This window comes from Erithacus rubecula, assembly GCF_903797595.1.
Source record: "Erithacus rubecula genome assembly, chromosome: 10".
Lineage (NCBI taxonomy): Eukaryota > Metazoa > Chordata > Aves > Passeriformes > Muscicapidae > Erithacus > Erithacus rubecula.
In genome coordinates this window covers 9673034-9696894 of record NC_136662.1, presented here as the reverse complement: position 1 = coordinate 9696894, position 23861 = coordinate 9673034, and the positions used below count along the sequence as shown (strand labels likewise).

General features: G+C 41.5%; 1 long non-coding RNA gene across 1 annotated transcript in view; it reads right to left on the bottom strand.

Moving 5' to 3' along the window:
- The window catches only part of LOC306806092, a 36156-nt gene extending 17830 nt beyond the window's left edge, over nucleotides 1–18326 (bottom strand). Inside the window, exon 1 of the long non-coding RNA XR_013775390.1 lies at nucleotides 18073–18326. This is a non-coding gene — a long non-coding RNA (uncharacterized lncRNA). The remainder of the gene's footprint in view (nucleotides 1–18072) is intronic.
- Nucleotides 18327–23861: the final 5535 nt, after the last annotated feature.

Sequence of the window (23861 nt, the reverse complement as noted above, 5' to 3'; positions counted from 1 at the left end):
AACAAAAAAAAAAAAATCCCTGATATCATGAAAGAGACATTATCTAAAGCTACTTGCATAACTTCCTCTCTCATGTTTTCTTTGGGATTACACAAAAGAGATTGCCAATACTTCATTTAGATATTTGTTGAGTACACAAATCCACAAAAGCAGTTGGTGAACAGAATGACAATAAACAATTTTTCTTCAGAACATTCTATGTGTGGTATGGTTTTTAAGATTTCCTCAGTGATCACTCAGAAATACATACAAATTTGATTAACATTACCAATGCTCTAGGACAGAAAACCTTACACTTGCTCCAGAGCAGCTCTGAATCAATAGTCTTGGCCAGCACACACATTTCAGATTTGGCCTCGAGCAGGCTGTGCTGTGCCTGCCCTGCTGGCAAACAGCAGCAGCAGAACAAGTTCAGGGGAGGGCAGCAGCAGCAGTGCTCAGGGCTGGGAGCATTGGCTGCTTCCAAGGAGCAAAGGGCTGTGCAGGGAACCAATTCCCTCCCATGGCACATTTTGGGGAAGGGCAGGTTTCAATAGATGCCATATACATGATAGCAGATTTCTGCTTACCTTGTGTGGTGTAAGAAAACCAAATTGCTTCTTAGAATTGAAGAAATTTAGCCAGCCACCATAGAGGGGCTTTAAATGAAGGAGAAATGCAAATTAGTGCTGGCTCTCAAAATGTGCATTGTAGCACACACCACAGACACTGAACATCTGAAGTGCTGCTTTTTACAGGGATTGTCTTACCAGTTTCATGGGAAAGAGCAAGCTAAATTAATACTGTGCTTTTTTCTAAGTAGCTGATTTTACAGGAACATGGAACGTCAGGGGAAGCAGTCAATGTGTAAGTTACTGCTCCCATGTTAAACTTGCCAGCAATGGAATATATTGTGGCACCCTGTCTCAAGCTGAGGAACACCAAAACTGACTTTAAATACAGTTCAGGGTGTGATGGATGCTAGGTGAAACATGGCACAAGCATCAAACCATGAGATTTTTCCAAGTTGCACAGGAGAGACAAAATTTGCTGGGTGTGTTGTCTTTACTATGGATATCTGAGTGTGTGGTACACTTGCACTCCAGGTAAGTCACTGCTGCCCTGATTTCCTGCTCATTTTCAGCACCTGTAAATCCCAGAGATTAGGAGCTGCCTGGTAAAGCTATGCTCTTGCCTCTCAATTGGCTGTTGTGGAAATAGCAATTACAAGTTAAATTTCATCATGCTTAAAAATAATCCTCTTTTTCCCTCTGATCTAAGGTTAACAGTCTTAAAAGAAGTCTGCAGACAATTAGAAATGAAGAAAAGCAAAGCTTCAGGCTGGGACTTACACTCCACTCCTGCCCAGGTTCTTGGCTCCAATGGCATCAACAGCAACTCTGCTGGTGGCAAGGGTGGATTCACAGCTGAGCCTCAAAAGTTTTCCATAACTCCCATGTGGATCTGGACCTCCCTAATGGCCAGAAACTCTCAACAATGCAGTGAAATTCTGGGGAAAAATAAATTAAAATGGATCTCTCCATAGAGCTCCTGCTATGGTAGCCAGAAGAGCAGAGCCACCTGAAGGAAGGGAGCTTGCCCAAGGAGCTGAACTGCTCCAAACCCAAACAGCTCAGACAGCTCTGCATGTCACACTAAGGTATGGGCTGTTGCATCATCTTTGGGTTTGGTGTCCAAGTTAATCTAATTTTAAAAACCAAATCAATTCTCCCCCTTCTCCCAGTTACAGGCAGCAAAGGTGAGGGGTACAAATGAGATCACTGCTTTGGTCTCTGGGGTTGGCAGCCTGAGGAGACTCAGGTATGGCTTGGGATCTTGCAATTCTCCTCTGCCCTTCCAGACACTTTTCTTTCCTAAAAGATCAAAAAAACAAACTTGAAAATAATTTTTTTCTTTCAAGCTATTTTAAACTGTAACTTATACTTGCATTTTGGCGAGTGTTTGTATGCCCATTCCTTTGTTAAGAGCATGTTGTCTTTTATCACTTAAAGTTTCTGAAAATTAAATAGCAATTACTTTATTCAGAAATATTTCTATATGGAGCAGTCTGACAAAACACAGGGCTTCAGGCAGGTATTCTGCATCCATTAGGAAGAAATTTGAAGATATGGAGAATTTCATATATTTGAAATCAGACCATTGAAGGTAACTCTTGTTAGGAACTTTCATATGGAACTGCCTTTGCTGCTTTATGTTTTATGTCTGAATCTTTAAAAGAGCACTTCAGAAAAAAAAATGTGCATTACAACTATACCTTACTAATTTTTAGGGAAGAGAACACAGGTGCTCTTTGGATTGGACCCAGAGAACAAAAAAGTTTTGAGACCAAAAACCCAAAAAATCGCTTCAGGAGAAAAATAATTCCAGCTCTTAAGAAGTATGAGTGGTGGTAAGATTGCCACATCATATTTAAAATAACGAATTACAAATCCTGATCTTTAACACCCTGGCAGCCAAACTAAGAACTAATAGCATCAGTGGGAATCCAAGGAGAAAGAATAAGTGCTTGGACCAAGGTAACAAAAGCAGGATGAGGAATGAAGCCTTGTGATTTTATGTTAGGTACTAGATTGCAAGTCAGCTATTTGGAATTATATTTTCTTTTTCCCCTTTCTGGAATTTGCCATTCTGGCTTTTACAGTATGAAGAAATTTTTCTTTGTTGTTCTTATTCCTAAAGCATGTTTAAATATTATGGACCCAAAATTTAACTTTAAAACAAAAATATGAACTTGTCTCAGTCTTAACAACTTCACTAGACTGTTTCATTTGCAAATTTGCCCTATAAAAGACAAAATGGCATAAAAAATTATTACCAATTTCACATGGTATAAACTATTAAACAAAATCTCCCTGCTTTATCAATAACAAGAAGCAGTTTGAAGAATAGTACAGGAAGTGTGTAGAATTTTCTCCTTACAGACTGTGAGGCACCTCAACACCCTGTTGCTTTTCAGAAGCTACCCACATCATTTAATCTCCACATGACTGAGAAAAAGACATAATCAGATATTTGCTTACTTGTGCATCCTGTTTTGTTGACTCTTCTCTAGCTAGTCAGAACCAAGGATGAGCACATCTCACATGTGAGTTTCATGTTCTGCCAGAAATGAAAGGTCAAAGGGTAGCAGGCAAAAGCTATTTGCCATTCAGTTCTAATTTCCCTCATAAATTATTAAACAATCCCTTATGCATTTCCATCTTTGATAGTCTTGTGGTATAAAGTGTAAGTCAATGGATAAGCTAATTGCAATAAGCAGAAGTGGTATTTAATGCACTGGACACTTTCAACAGCAAAGTAGTTCTAATTAGTGTTTCTAACTGATGTGACAGCAGTTTACAGAGCACCAAAATAGTTCCTCATTTGTCAAGTGGGTCCGAAGCTTATGGCAGCTTTCTGATCATCTCCCTTGCCGCAGGACCTGAAAGCACCTTCAAAAAGCTTTCTCTCATTGATCTTTAGTCAGATGCTGACTGAAAGGCACACAGCTTTGCCAGAAAGAAGATAGATAGATGCTGCACCAGCATGAAAATGTCACTTACTTAATGAAAAAGGGTACCTGTTCCTAGCCCCTCTGTGTGCATGTGTATGCACATGAACATTCACAGCCCAGACCCAGAGAGGCAGTGAAAAGGGACATTTCTGTCAAGTTAAACATTTGATGTGTGTAAAGTACTGTCTGCATAAACTTGCCACATCAGGTCATATAAGGCATACCCTTATAGATACACAAATGACCTGGCAGTCTATGACTGAATGCAGAGATTTTCAAAGTTTCATTAAGCAAGCCCTTCCCTCTTGATTTTTCATTATTAGGCATGCAGTGCATCAAGTGAACTACATCATTAATTTCAAAATATCACAGTTTACTTTCCATGTCTATGATTTCTTCTACTGTATTGATAGTTCAGCTATCATGCTGTTCTCTGAGGGCTGAGGGAATAAACGATGGCATGTCAAGTAAAGAGCAAGTATTTGCTGAATGCAGTGTCAAGAAAGTTCAGAATGGTTCTCTTTGTTGCATTTGTTTTATAGCCATCATTAAATTAAATATTGTGGTTAGGTATGGGATAAACTATGACATTTTCCTACATAGCTCAGACAACATTTAAAAGGGCCCATAAAAGCATTTATGAGACTTTAAAAATAGTTTTTTAATTCACTACCAAGCAGGTTTGTCAAAAGCCACTCTTTACTGGAACACAGGCACTGCCTAGCAGGAGCTGTGCTGGTCTGTTACAAGCAGCATTTTTTGATGCTTTGGTATCATGTATGTACCTCAACCTTACTTGGACATTGGAGATTCTGCACTCCCTGTGATGCGTGTTCCAAACATCTCCCAGTTTCTCAAAATGAGAAGAGGATGCACAAAGGACTGTGACATAACAGCTGAGTGGTACACACACCCAGGCTGCCCATCTCTGCCTGCACTGCTGGCTTCTGACCAGGGACCTTGTGTTCTGGGGTTCTTCTGGCCATCAAACCTCTGGAGCATCCTTGCCCTGCTGTGCTCCATCAGAAGCCCTTCTTTGCTAGGTCTCTTGGGAACAGTGCTGAAAAGCCAATAGATATTTCAGGAGTGCTAAGCAGAACCTCCACCAGTCCATTTAGGGAGATTTAGAACTACTTTTGGCTGCCTGCCTTATTTAGGGATAGCCTGTTCCACTGTTCAGCCTATGTGCTTCCTTAAAATAAAAGCTAAATTGAAAATGCATTATTTGCACCACATAGGGGTTAAACCAGTAAGAAAAACTAATGGAAAAAGATTTTGTGTTTTTTCCTTGAGAAAGAAAAGAGCTCTTCACTACACATTTCATATCCAGATTGAATCCTGAAAGGGCAACTACTCCTTTCGGAGACAGGAAACTTGGTATCTAGAAATGGAGAACTAAAGAAATAAAAAAAAACCTCTGCATTTTATTTCAGCACACCTGGTAGTTTTACTTCAGCATTTTTCAGACCCAAAGGCATGGTGGAATAAGGAGCTATTTGGCTGATGTCAACACTCCTTTCTCTCCCAAGGCTTATACTCAGTCTGAATTTAAAAAAAATGAAAAAACCCAAACCAAATCCATTGCTATTATGAAGGGCTTTGAAGCAAGCATGATAGATACACAAGGATGACCAGCCCACTGTTCTAAGGAGGTGATCACTCCCTCCCTCTAAAGTCTATCTCTGTAAATATTCCATAGTTTTTAAATACTCAGTTTGACCAGCTGAAGCAACAGTGTCATTTCAAGTCAATCAAGGAGGCTGCTGCTCACAAATCTCCCTTTGCAGGAGACCACAGCTCATGAAATATGTGGAAGGCGATATCACTTAGTGCAGCACAGGCAATTAGGAATATGGAAGGGACTGGGTCAGAACACAAGTCAGAAATAATAGAGAGTATGCACTAATTGGAGAAGCTTTTTATTTCATTAGTGCCTCCATGTCAAATTAGCAAATGTCTTGGGCACTTAAGGAGCGGGTGAGCTCCGAATGCTGTGTGCCTGCCCAGCACAAAGCCCCTTCAGCCTCCCACCTCAACAACTGCATTTCCTTTTCTCTCTCTGGCCTCAGGACTGCCTCTCATGCAGTGCCTGTCTGCAGCAGCCTGGTCACCTTCCAAAGCAGCTGGCCTGGCTTACAAATGCAAAACTGTATTTGACTAAGACACTCATTGAGCCCAATCTTAGGTGCTGAGACCCACTGGCTTTTCAGTCTGGTTTCACTGCAGTGCAAGGCAGGCAGTGCATCCTTAAGTCTATAGTGCTGCAAAACCTGCCCATCCTCTGAACATTCTATGGTAAGAGACAAAAATCAGTGAAATACTTCAATGAATGACAGCCCAATAGCCAAATTACAAGGCAAAAACCTGGTCTGAGCCAAGTGAGCATGGAAACACCTGAACCACAGTACAGGTTCCTGAGAGAGGCAGAAGAGCTAGAGGAGCAGTCTGTGGTTCACCAATACAGAATTTCCATTTGCACTGGCTTGCTCTAATTTAAGGCATTTTCATGCTGACTTTCAGGCTAGGAAGAGGATTATCAGTGTCCCTTCTTCCCCTTTGAAATTCTCATACCAATTTTCTAAAAATGCTCCAGAATACTGTGTAACTTTGTTTAGATTAAAAAACATTGCTGGAAAACTTGCTTTTTCATGGAAGTGCAATCTCAGCTGCTCCTGCTTTGAAAAGCCGATAGATTATGGGTGATGGAACAGGAGAGCCTGTCCCAGTTTCCACTGCTCTTGCTTATCAAAAGGCTTTGCATCACACAGGACAGAAACAGCCAAAGCATTGTCATTTTACTGTAGTTCACAAAACTGTCTTGGAGAGACTTCTGTGTCATGGGGTCACTCATAGAAGCACTGCTACATAACTTTTGGCTTGCATGCTTTGAAAACTGTTACTCTGTTTAGGTCTCTGACATCTCTTCCAAGTCCCTGTCTTAATTATTACTCTTGTATTTTCATTTCTGTTATTTGATCCACTTACTGACTTTTTTCTCTGATGCCATTCTGTGTTGCCCTAGCAAGCCTTCCTATCCTTTTATCAACTAATGTCCTATACTTTCACACTAATTTTTTACTAAACAATAGCGCTCCAGTTTCTTTTGTAGGTCTAGATCTGTTATGAATATTAATAGCTTCTTGCAAGCTCTATTTGTGGGAGAGTGCTGGTCTTTGATCTGTGGCTTTTTCTTGAATACACTAGCATCTCTGCAATTGGGTTTTGGGTCCCTTTTATGTTTTCCTACCAGATTCCTTTCTTCGTTTCCATCTTTTGCTTTTATTGCAGAGTTGGAAGCTGTGGAAGACCTTTAAGCATTTTTCTTTATTAAGTAAGCCCTCTCATACTGGCACAGTCTATGGTGATATCAGCCCTCATTGTGGACTATTTCTGTATATTCCCTAAAGGCATCAAGCCATTCAGGTGGGAGCATGTAATTTGTTTTGTACTGTAGAATTCCTGCCATGCCTATATGCATTTAGACCACTGGCAAACCAATAAAGTTGTCATAGAAACAAAGCACTTCATGAATAAATCAATTCATAACAAACTTGTAAACTTTGAAGAATCCACTGTGCTTTAACAACACATCTATTATATAAAAGCACTAATCATGTTTGTAATGAATAACGTACATATTCTACACATGTCCATTTGTTTAGTCCTGTTGGGCATCTTATAAATATTTTTCTTTAGTGCAGCACAGGCAACAGAAAGAAAAATCTTTCCTGTATGTTGTGCGTGTCTCCACAGCAAGAAAAGACAGAATTGGATGCTTGCATGATAATGTATCAGCAGGATTTTTTCTATTTCTTTTTTGATGTGTGAGGCAAAGGTTCAGTAAATTCTGAATGCCTTTTTTACATGCCAGTGAGGACTGAAAGTATCAGTGCAGTAATTCTTTTTCTAGTCACAGACAACTTAATAGGACTTCATCCACTCTTCAGATAATTATAAAAAAAATACCCAGACAATGAGAGCCTGATAAAAGCAGCAGATAATATTGCTGAGAGCTGATAATACAAGCATAAGTTCACAGGCTGAGAAAATCCTAACTTCTTTTACTGCAGTTTGGTCTCACTGAAATACATGCATCTGTGGTGGAAATGCTGCTAGAATTGATCAGAAATATTGATACAGTATTGAAATTTCACTAGCACCTAGGTGAAATGGATGCAAAATACTCCTGACTGACACAGCACACTGCCTGTGTGAATGGCCAGGCCAAAGAGGATAGAGATTCTTTGTAATCTCAGTCTGTTTTCAAATGAATAAACTTATTCAGTTGATTTCAAATGAATTGTCATGCAGTGAGGTAGCACTTGCTGTGCGTTGCATGTGTGCTTGAACTCCCAGCTAGCAGTGCAAAGTCATTGAAGAGATTTTCAAGTACACCTATCCGTGAGAAACATGCCTACAAACAAGGGGAAGGAAAAGGAACACATGAATGCAGGTGAATGAAAGAAATAACACATTTTTTAAAAATGGTTAGCATTCAAATTCAGAGGCTGGGTGTCTCCCCAGTGATAGATACACATGATTAAAACATGGTCCATGCAGGGATCCTTATGGGGCCCATCCAGAGGGGCTCCCAAGGGCCAGAGCAGGTCCCTTCCCAGCACCAGACCTTATTTTCAGTCTCTGCAAAGGAAGGGCCAAGCTCAGGGTTCTGTTACAGTGAAACACCTTTCTGCCTTCTCCATGCCACGTTCCACTTGTGGAAAAAGATATGGATAATAGCATTAAGTATCTATCCCAGAAAACACATGCCTGAATAGCAAATTGCTAACAGAAATTGGTAGCATGTTATACATGGCACATGAATCTGCCGGAACCAAGGTGGAGCCTCATTCTACTGATCCCAGTAATTAAGCAGTAGGTTATTAGTTTAATATTTTTCTATAACCCATTAATATTATGTTAACTTCATAACAAATACCCTGAACTGTATAGCTACATCTCACTTCAACAAGTCATTCTGAAACAGCAAGGGAAACAAACAAATTGGAGCAATATATTTTAGAACTACAAGTTGAAAAGTTTCTCCTTTCTTTGGAAGCAATTTAAATGCCTTTTCTAGTTCTCTAGAATATTCATTATTTGCCCTGGAGTTAAGAAAATTCCAAGTATTATTTTATTGTATCTTTGATATTTATAGGAGACAAGCATTCTAAAAAGAAAACTTCACAACACATTTGGGTGGCCTGTTTCTCTGCAGAACATTCCCCTATTCACAACTGGAAGGCTGCAAATAAAGAACTTGGCTCACAAACATACGCTGCAGGATGGGCAACTTTTGTGTTGCCTATGCACAAGACTAAAGCTCTCACTGAGTTAGCTATCCAGGAATATGCTATAGGAATCACAACTCAAAAGCAAAAATCATCTGCTTTCAAATTCCCAGAGCCTTCTTTTAGCTGTGTATTTTACAGATATGTTATTTCCATAGAACAATACATTACCCAGTAATTAGGTTCATTTATGGAATCAAATCAAGGCTGTCTACATTTCTGCTGGGTAATGTTCTTCACAAACAATCCTCTCTCCTGGCTCCTCTGATTATTTTATGATTCCTCTTGCTTCTTGTCAGTACAGATTAAAGGTAACACATACAGCTGGGAACAAACAATTTTCCAGCAGTAGCATTTTGTTTTCCTTAATAATTAACAAGTGCTGCTGACTAACCTTCCAGTATAAAATGGGCACCTTATCGAAAGGGAGTGGACACAGGTTAGAACAGCTCACTTGGGATATCAAAATAAGAAGTGTGATTAAAGCATTAAAGATTTAGAGGTTGACATTAAGGGATGAAAGGTGGAATTACTGTAAATATAAAACTGTTCAGCATTAAATGGAATGTGTTACACTTGAAACAGTCTTTCAAAGTGCTAACATTTCAGCATTAATTATTAATAGAAACTGACAGCTCATTTTTAATTTGAGCCTAATGACAAGGTTCCTTAAGAGATAAATACAACACACTGGCTCAGAGGGTTTGTGGATCTTTTGAAAGGCTTTCTAGGTTGTCTAGACCTTAAACTGAAAATTTCTCATAAAATAACAGTCTGCCCACAGAGGTAAAATAAAAAACCCAACAATTCAATGTGCCATCCCTCTGGAAACACCTGCCCCACACCAGCAGAGTGCCACTGGCAGCACTCCCCGCTACTGCTCCACATCCAGATGGCCAGGGAGAAAGTCTCAGGGGTGCACCACCAGCCTTTCAATGCCCCCTTCCCCTCCAGACAAGCTTTGGGAAATGTGTTTAGTTTTCTGAGTGTTTTTCTTATCAGACCACAAACATCGTGTCCACTCATCACTAATCACTTAATGTCTTTAGAGCAACTACCCATCTCCTTTCCTATTTGTCATAATTTTGAGTTATGTCACCAAAACAATGAGTTTTAGGACCAAGTTCTGATCCCAGCTCAGTCTCCATCACTCAGGAGTAAAGTCACTGCCATCAGGGATTAGGAGGACAAGACATACACCAGAAACAATGAGGACAGACATACACCAAAAAGAAAGTACAAGATCACAGGCCAGGCAGAAGGACCTTTGTTAAAAACTGCCATTTCTGCATCACCTCCATTGGTCCAAATAAACTTTTGAACCAATGAATGAAAAAAAATCACTATTATATTTATTTTATTAGAACTTGAATTATGATATTCAATGAAAAAAATGCATTTTTAGGTCTGAAATGGGGTCTATTCCACAATATCTACATAAAGCATATTAAATCTTTTGTTACTAGAAATATTTGTAGTAGCACTCAGCTGCTCCTTTGGGACACTACAACTCTCCTAGGAGTGTGAAGTTCTAAATAATCTGTCAGAATGAGGGCCAAACCTAGCTCATTAACTTTGGCAGGTGTAAAGGCTCATGAGTGACAGTGCACTTCTTTCCAGCCATGCAAGGAGACCAAGTGAGGATATATTGCCATTGCATTGCTACAGGGGAGCTGGGAAATGGGGGAGATGGAAAGAAAGTGGATGCAGCAAGGAGTGGACAAAATAAAAAGAAAGAAAACAAACACCCCATGTTTGAGGATACAGCTGAGAAAAATTTTCAGAAGAAAGCAGAAGGAACATGCTGATAGTTTTATCTACTCTTACTGACAGAATTCCTCAGGGGCTGGAAAGAAACAAGACAGTTTGCAAGCTGGGCTTTCACTGTGCACAAGCCTGTCTCACAATATGATAGGAATTAACTTGTGTCTACAAAAAGGCAATATTTGGCAAAGAAGGGCATTGAGGCCATGAGGCTGTCAAATTAAAAGACATTCAGAGAATAAAAGCACTGGTACACTGATTTAATTCAAGCATCAGGATAAAGGAAGGGTAAATAAGGGTAATAAGGAGGAACTAAGAGAAATCATTGCTTGAGAATACACTGTGATTTCACTGCAAAGCCTGCTGAGGTGAATCTTTTTGGGCTTGGCTTTTCTGTTTATTCTGTGCTTTTGTTTTTCTTCAAAGTAATTTGTGCTAGAAGTAACATGTTAGGAAGATAAAGTTACAAGATGGCTTATGGGAAAAACATTTATATAAAATACTCAGAACTTGACTTCTGGTGCTGTCTTGGAGTTAGAGTTCACTGAGTTGCTTTTTGGCACACACAGTTCCTACAGCTGATAGGAAATCTGATGAAATCAGGCGTGTGCCCCATTAGTGTCAAACAATCTAACTCATGGTAATATCCAAGCATTGTATCTGGAGTAATTAAAAATAACATTTGGAAAGCAAGTATTTTTTGTTTTGTTAAGCTGTTTTACAAAGATTTTGCATGATCTCTGTCTAAACACCTGTATTCTAGTAGGTGGAAAAGCTGAGCTAAGAAAAGCTTTTCAGTTTATATACAAAATAAAATTGCTAAATTCTCCTAAATGAACCATTTAAAGCAAATTGCTTTTCCAGTACTACTCAGGACTATTTGCCATTTAGGAGTGGTTAGAGAAGTATGAAATATACCTAATGAAATACACAGCCATACAAAAGTCAAGGCTTTTTTTATAAGTCATTCTTTAATGAAAGATGAGGCATTTTCTTGTAAAAGTGTTGCCAGTGTGTATATTTCTAAAGCATATTAAGAAATGTACAATCAGAAGCAGCATGCTGTTCTACCTTCTGCTCATTTCCTTGAAAAAGTTCCTGTCACAAATAGAATTGGTATCTGAAAAGACCCAGCAAGTGCATCTTTTCTAGGAAAAAGAAAAGATTTCCTCCTCATTTGAAATTTGATTCCAGGGATGACAAGGCAGTTTGCAATTTCAGCATGTCTCCTGATTTTTATAAAAGACAGGAACAACAGCTTCAAAGGCTCAGCTCCCAAGTATGAAATGCTTTTGTAAATTTAGCTCTTGACTCCTAAATATCTGCTTTAATAAGCTGGTGTCAGTACATACATTACATTTGTACATGAGGGCCACACATGGGTCTGATTGTCCTGACAGCCTCACCCCATTCCAGCTTTCCCAGAGCCTTCTGGGCTCCCCCCATCGTGTTTTACAAACACACACTGCCCAAATCACAAACCTAAACTAAACTGCAGGATTCCTGCATCCCAGCACAAGGGGAACACTCATGTTCTGTGCCACATTTGGAGGCTGCTCACACAACAGCTATTTGGACTAGCTACAAGACAGGATCTAATCTGCAGTTTGGCCACAACAGATGCACACCACACAGAAAAAGCTGTGATGTACTACCTACACATACTTGGAGGCTACACAGCCTTCTTCTGCACCAAGTGTACACATCCCATTTTATGACATTTCAAATAAGGGCAGCAAGGATTGATATTGCACATATATTTCTACACCAGAGCCCTGTGACATCCTCTCAAGGGCTTTTAAACCAGCAATGTGTGCTGTACAGGATCTGCCTTGCATGCTAGGGTTCCATATTTCTCACCTCTCCTTTCCCTCTTGCTAACCTCACAACCACCTCAAATGAACACCTATAGAAAACAATAAGGTGATCCAAACAGACAAAGAAACCACTTAACTCTCAGTGATTGCAACAAACCTAGGCTGGCAGGGACTTGAGCTTCTTCCTGACTTCACCACCATATAGAACAGATTACCACTAGCAAATCTCATGTACATTTACAAGATAATGCCTCATGCCAGGATTTTAGAAGACAGCAGCAGCTCTAAGTTCATGAACCAAAATATTTTATTTTTCAAACAATATATTCATCGATAAAACAAATGTGAAGGGTCATTCTAAAAACGTAAAGCATCGTGTCAAGATTTTTTTCTTATTTTTTAGTGAAATTCTCTGCTGTGGGGTTTTTGGTTTGTTTTTTTTTTCTGTCTGCAGTGGGTTTCCAAAAGAGGTAAAAGGGCCTCAGCAACTATTCCCTGGCTTGCATTCCACAGTTCCCACCCAGGGCCAGCCCTTCAGCCAGCACAAACCTGAGTCCAGTCCCTGATGTCACTGGAACTTTTCTGCTGTGCTGCAGATGGAATTTGGCTCCTGCAGTTTTGGTCTACATGGCATCCCTTTCTAGGACATGGTGCTTTGTGGAGGCAGCATTAATGCAAACACAACTCCTTGCTCTCTGAAAGGCAGACAACTCCTACAATCTGACACCAACAATTTAGACACCTGAAGGAGCCACACTGAAATGGCACCAGGAAATTCGTTCATTATTGCTCCATCCTGTCAAGACTGGAAGATTAGAAGGTATGCATTTTTGAAGTGGCACACAATGGGTGGAGTAGTGGGAGTTTAAGAGGCTCTGCCAAGGAAGAAGAATGCAAACTGCATGTTTGGAGCACTTGGCAATAGGCCCTGCAAGTCTCTAGGAAGCAGCGAGACATGGGGAAGGAGGAGGAGATGAAACCAAAGCAAACAAGACGAGTCTGAGCCCTGGGGACAGGCAGGGAGGGGCAGCAGGCATCAGCCTGGGAGGAAAGGCAAGAATCTCAGTTCCACTCTGCATGTTGAAGGACAGGGGAACATCAGTGGGAGATGTCTTGGAGACAGCTGAAGAGCTGAAATTTGTGGGCAAAAAATAGATTGAGATAGGACCTATCAAATAGTGCAGAGGTTAAATCACATAAGAGGAGCTGGTAGGGACAGAAATGGTCTTGTAAAACACAAGAAGTAATAAAACAGTTTGGGAGGGAAGATGCTTCTTACAGCAATGTGGACTGAAAAAAATTGAATGGCACAATGAAAATCAAAGTAGAGCAAAGCAAATGCATAAATTGGAAATCCTAGCACATCTCTTCCTGGAGATCCGAGACAAAAGCCAGCTCAGCTAGTGTAAACTGGCACATCTCACTGAAAGCCACTTTCCCAAGACCAAGTCAGCCTCAGTGATGCCTTTACACTTCTCTAGGCTCCTTGTGCACTGCTCCCCAGTATTTTATTAACTGTATCACATATGTGCAGGCATACAAGGCTAACAGAGTGGTCTTACCACCAACCTTAAGAAGTGCCCATAAATTGCATTGGAGATAGGTAGTAGAAGTGACAAAAATATGAATATTGACTTTTATCCACTACTGACAGATGCTCCCATAAAGAAAAAACTAAGGAGGCTTACTGTGTAATTGTTGAACACAATGATTTACTGTGCAATCCTGCAAAGCTTATCGTGTAACTCATTGTGAGACTCCCTGATTTACTGTGAACACAGCAGAGCTTATCACAATGTTTCTGTGGGAAAGACTTGGCACCAGCTTGGGAGAGGGTTTCACAGACCATTAATGATGACTGACAGGTTCATTTCAAATGAGCTATAAAAGTTCACTGTACAAAATCATCATGCTTTGTGATATTCAGATATTTTCACTTCAGTGCTGTATAAATATGCCTTACCACCAAGAAGTTACCAAACAAGCACATATGAGACTGGCTTGGTTTACATTTCTCTCATGTTTTATATATTATCATTAGGGTCAACCTTCACCATCTCATGGTGTATATATGAAAAATGGAAACCCTTTACTTTCTTTTCAGATTGGACTCTGTGAGATATGTACAACCCTTCAACCCAATTATGAAATGTTAAATGGTCTCAGCTTAAGTAAAATATTTCCAAAATAATAAATCTGCACATTTGAAGGCTGGGAGACATGTCTATAAAATACTAAGTGTGTATCTGACATGTCAGATAAAGTCCAGCATAAAACTAATGTAATGCCACTTAGCCAAATGTTTACCTGGTTTCCTTTTTGCTTGGCTGGGCACATTAAACTTGAACAAATAGGATAAGCATCTGATTTTTGTGGAATTCCTATGAGGCAGTCCTGACAAAGCTGGAATCAGGTATTGACTGCTGCAGGAAAATGGGAGATACCATCAGGTTCGTGTGGCTCTGAACAAGTGCCATGCTAGAACCACACAAACAGCAGGTCTGCCTTTCTATACAATGGCCTGAAGAGGAATGGATGAAAATACCACTTAAATTACATGGACAATACGTTGGAAGTTAAACGCAAAACAGAAGATTCATGCAGCAGGTACCACCAGCTCAGGCCAATTCAAATCTTGCATACAGCACAAGACTGACTACTTGCTGAAGCACTTTGCACAGGCCAACAGCACTTTTAAATATCCACTTCTCCCTTCCCCATTTTGCAAACAGTAACCTGGGCTTTAAAAAAGGTCAAGTCTTCATCTAACGTGGCCATGCTACAAATTGCACATTATTCTACAGTGGAAAAGCTCATGCATTAATCTCATTATCATGAGTAAAGGGAAGATCAGGAAATGCCCAGTTTATTTCCAACATGTCATTGTACAGCACAGCTAGGTGATCTTTCCTTGTGCTGTTCCAACAGGTGGATGCTAAGACTTGTTTTTCTTATACTGGACAAAATCCAAACCTGTTGCAGACCTTCAGAGGCTTTCAGTGCATGCTGCACTATAAAGATGCCCAGCTCAGTCCCCAGTACCAGGGAGGGCAGGCTGCCTTTACCACTCCTGTCAGAGCTCAGAGCAGCCTCACAGGAAGCAAAATACAACCCCGAGAACAAATTAAACATCCCCAACAAGATGGGCCTAAGCAAATCTCCCACTCTCAAATCCTGTTCAGTGCTGATGTGGAAAAGAGACAAGTGTGCCTCTGCGGCCATAGCTGTGACCATTCATATTCAGTCAGGTCTGGGCTTGGTAAATGGATACAGGCTGTAAAAACTGCAGCTGAAAATATCACTTGGATATATCTCCAACTACTCTGTGCTTCTGTAGAAGGGTTTGTTTGGGTAGTCTCATTAACAACCCACAGCTCGAGGCAGTGGGATGAGAGGAAGAACAAAATCATGCTCCTGGCATGGAAACCCACACAACCCCAGGACCATGGCAAAGAGCAAGCACCCTTCACAAACAAGCTGAATTCACTACTAAGGTGTTTTTTGATCCCACTCCATTAGCCACAACCACAAGAGGAGTTTTAAAGCAATCTGTTTCCAAAAAAACCCACCCAGTTTTCATTGTTCCTGTTGCAAAAAAACATTTAAATACAAAAAAGCATTTTGCACTGTTACAAGCAAAGAGCACTGAGCCAGCATAGCCACAGAACTGCCTCAGCTTTCTTTTTTCAATGAATCAGTGATTTACTTCCACTATTTATACTGGTAAACAGCAAGATTTCCAACTCCTGTAATTAATTTTCAATACTGTAGAAGACTGAGCACCTGATTCACTGACCACAAAGGGGAGCAAAGAACACATTTCAGTTTAGGCATGTGACAAACTGGTTCAAGCAATCAGGGCCAAGGAAGTGTGCAGTGGTATCTGCTGTAGGTGCTTCCACTGCATCATTTTCCTCCTCATCTGCTAACATGAATCAGTGCTATCTTGCCACTGGACTGGCTGACCTATTAAAAATGTATCTGGACATACAGCTGTGTGCTGTGATATACAGTCAGCTCTGCTCCGTCAGATTGATTTAGAGAAAGGAATATGCTTATCTGGAAAGGTAAAAATCACAAGGCAGAAAAGGAACAGCTGGCAAGTCTTAAAGACAAAGGGGAGGCTCTCTTCAGACACTTTTCTTGTATAATTTATGCTGTAGACATTTTACTCTGTCTAATTGCCCCATTTCAATCTAATGTCAGTTAATCAATGACTTCTGCATAGCATGGAGGTGAACCCTGGATGCAGAACAAATGCATAAATTTGGTCTGCCTTTTTGCAGGCTCTACTTACAGAGCCTCATCTTTTGCATTTGCTTTCTGGAATTGAAATTTCTTCTCTTTTGACTCATCCCCAGCAAACACCCACGCTCTCCCTCTTTTGAGTCACAGTGTTTTTGTATTTTTAAATCATGATTACACTTCTGTAAAATGTAGATTTTTAAAGTACCTCACCACTGCTTTTTACTATTATTGTTTTTTTATTCTGCTATTTTTATTTGGAAGGTCTGATTCTCAAACCTCTCCAGGTGGTAAGATCCCAGATACATCATGAAACAAACATTGTGACTTTTTGCCTTGCTTCTAAAGTCTTGATTTCATGTCTTTCTTTCCCTTACAATATATTCAACTGTACTTTAAAATGAGAATAAATTATCCCAAGTACTTGGAGGGACCCACAAGTTTTTTAATCTTCTAGGCTAATCTATGTAGAGCAGTTGGAAACAAAAACCTTCAGAGATTATGTCAATCAAACTCCACATGTGAAGGATCTGATTTGGCAGGTGCTCCAGTCTATGACTCCGTGGGATGAAGCCCAGATTCTTCTATATTACCTTCACACTAATACTACATTTAAACAGACACACATCCAAATACACTTGTAGATATCCTGGAGGAAAACCCTGCACCTATCCCAGAGAAGCAAACTCTTGCTTCTCCTTCAAACTTGCCTTGTCAGGATCTGGCAAAGTAAACAGAGAATTTTTCATATATTTTTTTTAATGAGAACTGGAAAGCCTGTCCAAGCAGTAGCTTAACTGAGTGTAAGGCTTTAAACCTCTAGGTAGTTGTCCTCTGTCCTCCTGGAGGCCAGAAAAGCTTTGTACGGAGTTGGACAAAAATATAGGCAAACCATTAAAATTATATTGTTTTCCATATTCTTTTTCCAAATGGTGGAGAAATGCAACATAAGGTGCTTTATTTATCCCATTTCTTTAAATGGCCTACATGTGTAAGTTATTCTGCTAAATGCATGAAACAGCACCCCAGGTTTCTTAAGAGCTGGATGTTTATTGAGAAAGCATTTTGGAAAATTTTAACTTGATCCACTCTGCTACAAATAACTGTAGTTCTTCTCTTGAAACAGTCCATGCAATTTGGATTAACTAGTTGTCTAACACTCTGTCCCCCAAAAAAAAAAAGCAAACTATGACAACCCCCCCAGCTTCTTCTCAGCTCCCAGCTGCCCCCACCCCAAATCTTTTACCATGGCCTGCACAAGACACATGGATGGCAGGAGGCTTTTGTTTTGATTTATAAAATTCTTGAACAATAACTTGGGTTTGCACAGAATAGGCAGACACAAGATTAGGCAGGTGAGCATCAGAGAAATCTTGCCTTTCCAATAAGAAATAGGTTATAGAGACATGGGCCAGGGCAGGTTCCTCCAGGTTAAGTATGCTCCACTGAAGTATTTACTTACCTCAGCTAACCCATGTCTTCTTCCAGTGGGACAGAGAGGCAGGATCAGGACAGTCCCAAAGCAGCTGCTGGGCAGAGCAGGGCAGCTTCCACCACAAACCCCAAAATCAGCCACGTTCACAGCAACAGCACAGGCCTGGGGGCCAGGTCTAGGGATAACCTGCAGGTCAGGGTCAAAAGCAGACACACTCTGCAGACTGCCATGGTCCACACTGACAGGACAGCTCTGTCCCCAAGCCTGGGCACAAACACAGGCCAGGGGACACACACCAGGAGCTGGAAACCAGCAGCACTGTTAGGAAACATAGGGATGTAAAGGGTTGAGCTTAAATCCTGAGTCCCTGCAGGGGGTGGGATGCCCCAGATGAGGCTGGTCAGGGGCATTAATACCTATCAGTGCCTTGGGGCACCTGACACCTCATTTACTGTTCAATTAATTTCTGTGCACGTTTACAGCAAGGTGGGGGTTTAGACTGCACTTATACTATGTGTTAAAACAAAAATATACAAAACCTCTCCAAAGCAAATTCCAGGTACCCTAGTGAAAATATTGAGAGAGACCTCTATTAAAAATACCAGCTGTGATATGGAGCCTCAGAAGGGATATGAAATTTTATTCAATATTTCCTAGTTCAACTCCACATTCTGCTCAGGGAGCTACAATAGTGCACAATCAAAACCTTCTCTTATTTACCACAACAATCTACTGTATTGGGTCGCATTGTTGCTGGCACAGAACTTATTTAATATCATTTCTTAGTTGTAAATTACAGCTCCAAAATTTTCCCTGTTCTTTATTCAATACACATTGAACTGTTATGTTAATTGCTCCAAAATAGGTTGAATTTTTCATCAAAGAACAGATCAAGATCCCACTAACTTAAAACAGCCTTTTTCTTCTGCCTGAAAAGAGTAGGACTACCTGGGGATATTTTTTCCTTTGCCAAAGGAGAGAATCAGACTGATGAGAGTTTGGCTCATCAGGAAGATGTATAATATATTTTATCTTCAGTTTTTGAGAAAACCCTGTGTCAGAAACGTGTATTGTAGGTGGAATAAATTCACTGCTGTATAAAATTAGAAATCATTCTGAGATCACATGTAAAACAAACATGGTCAACAATAAGGTTGTTTTAAAAGCTATTTGACTTGTGGTAATATTCCTCTTCTAATACACTATCATTAGTATTTTATTGATCTCACATTTCTTGGTATTTCAAAGGCTCTGATTAAAATTTTCTCCAAATATAAGAAAAAATCTATTGTACCAATTATATGAGCAATCTGAAGTCTGTAGTGTGTGTCGCTTTACAGGACAAAACAGTAGCAAAAGGAAATAAAAGCCAGTGTCAATCTTCAATGAAATTAACACAATTTAAAGCTGCTCCAGGCAAAACAATGAAATCTGTAATTTATCAGCGCTGGATAACATCACCAGGAGAATTATTTAATGATTAACTACAGTGGGCTGGAGCCTGAGGTGAGGTGTATTGGCTCACGGCTGCTCTTGGAGTGTGCTCTGCCCCAGAGCTCAAACACTGGCCGTGGCCACTGCAGGATAAACCCCAGCAGGGCTCTCCTGCTGCCTGGGACACACTGGGGTGAGGGAAATAAGGAGATGACCTCTTCACCAGCTTTGCAAGTGTAGGAGTGCTCTGAACTGGCAATGAAAGCACTGATGCATTGGAACAGCTTTAAATGCAAAACCAATAAAACCACTCACCATAGGAGGGGCAGAAGCTGCTCTGTCACTGATGCAGATTTTATCATTGACCCTTGCAGAAACAAGATTTCACACCAAGTATTTTTTGCTATAAAGAACTGAAAAGGAAAAGGAGCTTCATGTTAGTATTTAATATTGTAGCTAAAGTACAGGCAAATTACATTTCTGCGCTTCATGGAAGCAATCTGCTTCTGTGACTAAATGGATTTTTGTGTCAGAACTTAATGATGGGGCTCAGAGTGACCAGGGGAAGCCACGGGCAGAGGTGCCATGTTTCCCAGCCTCCCATGGAGTGCAAAAACACAGACAGCATTCCAGAATGGGGGACCAACAACCTGTCTGCACCCGAGAAATAAGGAAAAGGAGACTCACTGTCATGCTGCTGGAATCACAGCAAGGCCCAACTGATGTCACCAAGAGCAGGCAGCCTTGGGAATGACCCAACATGGTTTGTGAGCACACGTGCACCTCTCATCCTTGCTGGGTCTGTGGCTGGGTCGCTCAGCTTTGCTGTTCCCCTCACAGCCTCTCCCTGCACATCTCCCAGCAGCAGCATGGGCAGGCAGAGCCAGCCCAGCAGTGCAGGGTGCCTGTGGCCAGCAGGGCCACCCGTGTCCTGGCCACCCCCAGCACAGCCCTGCCGCTGCCTTGTGGGCTCACACGGAGGGCACAGCTCAGCTGGGCAAGGCAGACTGCTCCATCCATCCCAGCCCCTGCTCCTGGGGGCAGCCACAGGATCCCTACTGACTGAAAGGGACGAATTCCAAGCAGGATTTGGGAAAGTCAAAGAGCTGGTGGCTTTTCCAAGTGGCTGAACAGCTCCCTGAAATCTGAGCTCCAGACTTGGCCCTGGCCCTGCCACTGCTGCTTGGCTCTTGCCCAGGGCTGCTGGCTTGGTCCTGGCACCTCCCAGCTTTAGGATGGGGATTTTGATTGCAGGTGCATGAGAGACTCCACCAGGATGGAGGCAGAAAGCTTTGGAGGAAGTGTATTTCCTCTCCTGGGAGCAGCACTCTGTGAAGCTACGCCTCTGCATGGCTTTCTATAGCCGATGAGCAAGGAAGACACCTAATTCCTTTTATTATATTTTGTAGCCTGAAGACAGTGGAAGTGTTGAGACAGAAATATCCTAGATCAACTTCTCCATCATGGTAATCAAATAGTGCATGGGCTGTTGATTTAATAATGCATTTTTGCTATAGAGATGCTAAGAGTGTATAAAGTATCTTCGTTTTTAAGTACTATAGCCATTGCAATCCATTGGGACATTAGCTGTGTTACCTTGGTCATTTTGTGTCTGGGTTCTTTCAAATTTGTCATTTTTATGCACTCTCCAAAATGGCTTCAGACTGGCAGGTCCTTTTTCATTGTAACTTCTGGGACGAACATCAACAAAGTTCTCATTGCTACAATTAACAAAGGTAAGGCTGTGTCTCCAAAAGATGATTGTCAGTAATATCCATACACAGATTGTGGTATTCTCCCTCTCAGTCTTGCTGCTGATTAACAGGGTGGGTTTTTTCCTGAAGAATATGTTGTTTTTCTAGTTTGCTATTAGCCTCCACAAATGACTGTGTGATGCAGTTTTGTGTCTCCAAGCCTACAGTAAATGAGAAACATTTTGTAGAATTTTCTTTTGCTCTTGAATTTTTCAACATGCACAGGGGATAAGAATGTAACAAGACTCCAATAGAATTTTATAATTGGATCAAAACACAGTTCACCCACATATGAGCTGGATTGGTTGTGATAGATGTCAGGAGAAATTCTAAGGCAATACTAAAATTCTTTTATTCCATAACTGCCAAATAAAATAGTACTAAAAGCCTGTGAGCAAAAGCCTCCTGGTTTGGCTGGGTTTAAAAGGAAAAGAGTAATCAGATAGTGGATGAGGCATCAGTAAAATCAAATTATGTGAAGCCAAATGATACAATTGCCGTACCATCCTCCCTACCTCCATCTCTGTTTCAGCTGTGATCATTAGTCATGGCTAGATGATCTGTACCTGGAATCCAAACCAGGTATGTTAACCCATCTTCAGGAACAACCCAAGGCTGAAACCCCTACCGGTGTGTGCAGTATCTCCTTGCAGCTGCTCTGGCTGCTGTTAAGACCTCATCAGATCCGGTCAGGCACCAGATGGGAGCGGCTGGCCAGAGTGTGCGTGTCCCTCTGAGTTATTTGCACTAAAGCTGAAATCCTGACCTGCCAGCTTCCAGCAAGAGGCAGTGGTGTTTCCTCAAGGGTCTACAGGCTGGTGCCTGCCCCCCCCGTCTGAGCTGAAGGATTCCACTGGCCCCACAGCGCAAAGCTGAAGTTTCCAGGGACCCTTCCCTTCCCTTCCCTTCCCTTCCCTTCCCTTCCCTTCCCTTCCCTTCCCTTCCCTTCCCTTCCCTTCCCTTCCCTTCCCTTCCCTTCCCTTCCCTTCCCTTCCCTTCCCTTCCCTTCCCTTCCCTTCCCTTCCCTTCCCTTCCCTTCCCTTCCCTTCCCTTCCCTTCCCTTCCCTTCCCTTCCCTTCCCTTCCTCTGCAGGACCCAGCTCTGACACCGAGCTTGGATCCAAAAGCATGACTGGAGTAGGACAGCTACTGCCAAAATGCTGCTATTCCTTCACAAAACATAAGGAGAAGCTGTGCTGAAGCACTTAGGGTCTGCTCTCAACCCCTCCGAGCGCAGCCTGGTCCCGGGCTGGCAGTGGGACCTTTCCCTTTCCCTTTCCCTCTGCCTTCCCCGGCGTCACCCGCCCCGCTCCCCAGGGCAGCGAATTACAGCCGGGAGGGCCAAGCAGCCGCCGCCCTCCCGGAGCCCCGGTGCAGCCTTCCATTGCTGTGTGCAGTGCCTAGATTGTATGCCAGCGATGCGACATAATTAATTAGATTTAGATTAGATGAGAATACATTAGACACAGTGAGACGCTACCTTCCTGCCTGTCCATCCCAGGAAGAACTGGGCACAGTTTCTTTCCTTATGCATATTCCCTTAATAATATATTTGTCACAAGGATTCTTCCTACACCCATCTGGCATATAGATATTTTTCCAAATTTGTCATTTTTTATGTTCCAAAACCTATTTTACTTCAGATGCTTTCATAATGAAGCAGCAAAAGCCTGCCATAGCTTGATATATGGAGCAGAAATCACATCTGTGCCAGGCTGTTTTCTAATCAGATAAAGCACTGAATACCTGCAGTGCTTTTTCTTCTGGCCTTTGAATAGATGTACCTGAGTGACTTCCAGCGCTCGTCTAGCTTTGCATTTACAATTACTACAAAATACCATTCCTACTTCTAGCTTTCAGCTAATATCAGTGCTTTTAAAGCAAAAGAAAAAGCCATTAAAATTGCTTAGTGGTCCTCCGCACAATGCAAACCATGGAAAGTCATTCTGCAACTTGGGCATCAGCCCAAACACTTGTGCTTGAGCTAGAGTGTACTTTTCAGAAGGACAATTGCCCTCATTTCTCCTTTTAATGTTGTCAATCATATATCTGTTACTAGTGAAGAGTGGAATGGGCAACAGAGTGGGGATTTCAGTGAGTTTGTTCTTACCAAATCTGGGCTCCGGACAGAAGGAGAAAAAGAGGCGTGATGTTCCATTTTCACCAGCAGCATCAGTCTTTGGTGCAAGGAGCTTCACTTAACAGAGTTGTAGGAAGATGCTTCTACTTTTCTCTGAGCCTTCACCTGCCCTGCTGTGGCCTGGCTCCTCACCACTGCCTGGCTCCTTTGCATGCACTCAAACAACAGGCAAGATGGATTCTGCAGGAGATAATTTCATCTGAAGCCACATTAAGTCCCCAGACACACTGTCTGCTTCTCGTGGTACATCCCAGGAGAGGCTTCGTTGGCACAGCAGAGACAGGAAGGCTGATGGTTTGTGGCACTCTCCTATGCCAAATCCCAGGAGAGACTTCCTCCTACTTTGAATTTCCTCTGTTCATATAAAGCAAAAGGACAATCTGAGGCATTGCTCTCAGTATAGTTCAAAACACAGTTTGAAGTGTGAATTTTTCAATATTTGAAGCATTGGCTTTTATGATTTATTTATTGATATTCCAGGACAAGCAT